This window comes from Mesocricetus auratus, unplaced genomic scaffold (genome assembly GCF_017639785.1).
Source record: "Mesocricetus auratus isolate SY011 unplaced genomic scaffold, BCM_Maur_2.0 Super-Scaffold_100010, whole genome shotgun sequence".
In the NCBI taxonomy this organism is placed as follows: Eukaryota; Metazoa; Chordata; class Mammalia; order Rodentia; family Cricetidae; genus Mesocricetus; species Mesocricetus auratus.
In genome coordinates, this window is record NW_024429194.1 from 56,669,050 (window position 1) to 56,672,776 (window position 3,727).

Sequence of the window (3,727 nt, forward strand, 5' to 3'; positions counted from 1 at the left end):
CTTAAATGCCCTCCCCTGATAATGATATTGATGACTACCTTTTTTACCTTCCTAGAACCCTCATCCAGTGGCTGAGGGAAGCAGATGCAGATACCCACAGCTAAAAACAGAAATGAACTCCTGGAACCCTGTTGCAAAGAGGAGTGTTGAACAAAGGAATAAAGACCAGGCTGGGGAAACCCAAAGAGGCAGCTGACCTAAACAAGGGGGAATACGCCTGACTGATGACTGAGAGGCCAGCATGGGACTGATCCAGACCCCGTTCCCCCGAAACTGGGTCTCAGAAAAGAGGCCTCTGCAATTTATAGGACCTTGGAGAGAAGATCAGTATTTATACCTGGAATACTGGGATCCCATTCCACATGAAGGGATGCTCTCTCAGCTTGGACACATGGGAGAGCTCCTAGGCCCTGCCAGAGATTACATGACAGAATCTGAAAATCCCTCATGGGAGGCCTTACCCTCCCTGGAGAGCATGGGGGAGATGGAGTGGGATGGGGGGGTTGGGAGGAGTAGGAGGCTGGGTTAGGAGGGGAGGGAGAGGAAACTGAGAGTAACATGTGTAAAAAATTAAATAAAAGAGTTATTAGAAAAAATGTTTTAGCTGGACAGTGGTGGCACATACCTTTAGTCCCAGCACTCAGGAAGCAGAAGCAGGGGGATATCTGTGAATTCAAGGCCACCCTGGTCTACAGAGTGAGTTCCAACACAGCCAAGGATACCCAGAGCAACACTGCCTCAAAGCAAACAAAAAAATGGGGAAGTTTCTTTAAAGTAGTTTTTTAAAAAATCAGCTTCTTAAATATCGTCTCCATTTGACTTTTTGAGGCATATACCCAGAAAGGTTCAATTCCTCTGTGCAGCTTCCATTAACTGTAATTTCGCTTCAGATCTAGCCACAATGATGTGGGGGATTGACCTGAGGAATTTAGACCCTCAAGAAGCCTCGTTTCAGTCTGTGTTACTCTCAACATGTCTGCTTTACTGGAAAGGAGTTCCGGAGCTGTAATACTTGCAGAGATTCTCATCTGTAGACTTTAGAATTTTCTTATCTGCCATATTCACCACCCAGCCAGGAGCAAGACCAGAGAAAATCTGCCTTGGATGCTTCTGAACGCTGAGCATTCTGAAAACTTCATCTTTCTTGATATCGGGAAGACCATAGCCATACTTCATAGCGAGTTCAAGTCTTGCTTCGGAAAACTTGGCAGGGTCAGCCAGGTAACCCCGGTTCTTTTCATGTTTGTAATACAGCACCAGTGCTTTAGGTGGGAGCATTCACTTTGGAATGGGCTGTCCCCGAAGAAAGAAAGAACAGGTTTGCACAGGATTTCCAGACTTCTTGGATCACAGAAGGCTGTAGTAATAACACCGCCATTTCTTTCGACCGCAGCGATGGCTAATTCTGAAGCCAACTGTACCTTAATATTCACTTTTGCTTGAAAAGTGTCAGTACCCTCTTCAACCAGATGGACCCCATAATCCCTTTTAAGTGGTTGGATTGTTACTTTTCCCATTGACAACCTGAGTTAAGTCAATAGATTGCATTGGATCAACTGGCCCTAAATCAATAAGATACTGCAGTCTCCTGAGACTCAAAGGCTGACGCTGATGTCTGAAACTGTGTCCCTCATTGAATCCATAGTTAGGGATTTGGATGTAAAACAAAGTCTTCCCTCCCTCAAAGCCCAGCCGGGGCCGAGTTCCTCTCTGTCTTTCTCCTTTATGGCCTCTGTCACATTTTCTACCTCCTCTCTGATCTCTTGGACTTCTTTCCCATTTCCGGAGTCAGTATTGGCGTTCAAGTAGGTCAGGCTCACCCGCTACAGGGAGCAGAACAGGCACAGGCTGGACCTGCCGCCATGCACCATGCCAGCGATGACCCACGGGTTTCTCCAAGGGCCGCCTGCATCTTTCAGGTTTATTACTTCTATTTTTATGAAAAAATAAATGGGCCATCTTTAAAGGCTATTGTTACGGTGTTTATGTATATCTTGCCTCTATACATTAAAGTGAAGGACAAAAAAATAAAAGTAGTTAGAGTTATTTTTACATACCCCATCAGTGGAATGTATAAACACATTTTTTGTTGTTGTTGTTGGCATGCTACTATTTGGAGAACTTTCCATAGTTAAGACCCAGAATAAGCAAAACATTGAAACTTTGTGCTAACACAAATTCTTTAATGCATGAATGGTCCATTAATTCTCCAACAAAAAAATTAAACATTCTGAGAACATGTGATGTTGGATAAAGATGAGAATTCCCAGAAGATTAACTCAAAGGTTATAATTTCACAAAAATTTTGATGAGTTATGAAGTTGAATGAGATTGTAAGGAAAGGAGGCAGGAAAAATAACTCTGAAGTCCACCAGTGGTTAGAATGAGGCTTGTTCTGGTACAAAATATATAAAAGTACACAATTAATAATGAATCCCATGTCATTGTCACTGGCAGCTTACTCACAGCTCCTCAAATATGCTCATGTTCTAAATTATAGCTCCTGGAAATATTCATTTTTATGTAAACTTAACAAGTGTGACTACTGTATTACCTTAAGTTTTCATTATGAGTGTATATATATATATATATGTGTGTGTGTGTGTGTGTGTGTGTGTGTGTGTGTGTATGTAGAAAGTTGGCAGGTGATATTAATTAATATTACGTAATAGCAAATATTTACTCTCCATGACACTGGTACAACAGGAGAGCTATGAAAAGTATACAGATGAAGATTTTGAGTCAAAATAGTAATAATTTATTTAAAAATGAATGCATAATCAAAACATTTCTATTAGTGAACATTATTGAATTTAGGACACTAAAAATGAGTGTGTATAATTTGTAAAGAAAAATATACTAGTAGAGCAGGAAAATGAAATTATTAATATATTGCTAAAGTCCATAATGGCCTTCCTCTTCAGATTTTATGCTATACAAGGAAATGCTGTACTAAATAAAAAGGCCACTTGAAAATCAAACTGACTGCAATGAAGGTATAAGTTTATGGAACTTGCAAATAGAATTGGATGAGAGTAAAAATATGTAAAATGCAAAGAAGAGATAATATGTATAATTTCTCAAGGAAAATCATTCAATTTCAACGTGCAATTTGTTAATATACCAGAATAAATCTGCTTTTCAAGGAAAATGCAAATACTGAAAAATATAGTATTTCACAGAGAAGTTCTAAATGTAAATAGATCATGAACTTTAGTTATAACAAGAAAACTAAAAAATAAGCATCCTAATTAAACACATAGTAACTCAATATTAGAATGGTTTTACATAAATTCCATGAAGTTACAATGAAGCTTCAAGATGAAAGTACAAAAGTGTTACACAGAAATCAAATCTTCAAAGCAATATTTCATTTACTATTTACAGAAGTTACTTTAGCAAGTTAAATATCAGTCAATCACCCAAAGCCATGTAATAAAATAGTTGGAATTATTGAAAAAAGACTTGCTGCTTGGATTTCACATTCAATGTGGTTTTAAAAAATAATAGAAGAGAGCAGGAAAATCAGGTCAGGGGGAGAATAGAGGAGAGCAAGAAAAGAGATACCATAATAGAGGGAATCATTATAGGTTTAAAGAGAAATCTAGCACTAGGGAAATGTCTGTAGATCTACAAGATTGACCCCAACTAATAATCTAAGCAATAGTCAAGAGGCTACCATAAATGTCCTTGTATGATAATGAGATTGATGTCTACCATATATGTC

The 3,727-nt window shown here is 38.7% G+C and overlaps 1 pseudogene; it reads right to left on the bottom strand.

The window, feature by feature from the left end:
* Window positions 1-981: 981 nt before the first annotated feature.
* Window positions 982-2,690, bottom strand: LOC101823752 (annotated as a pseudogene).
* Between the last annotated feature and the right edge of the window lie 1,037 nt (window positions 2,691-3,727).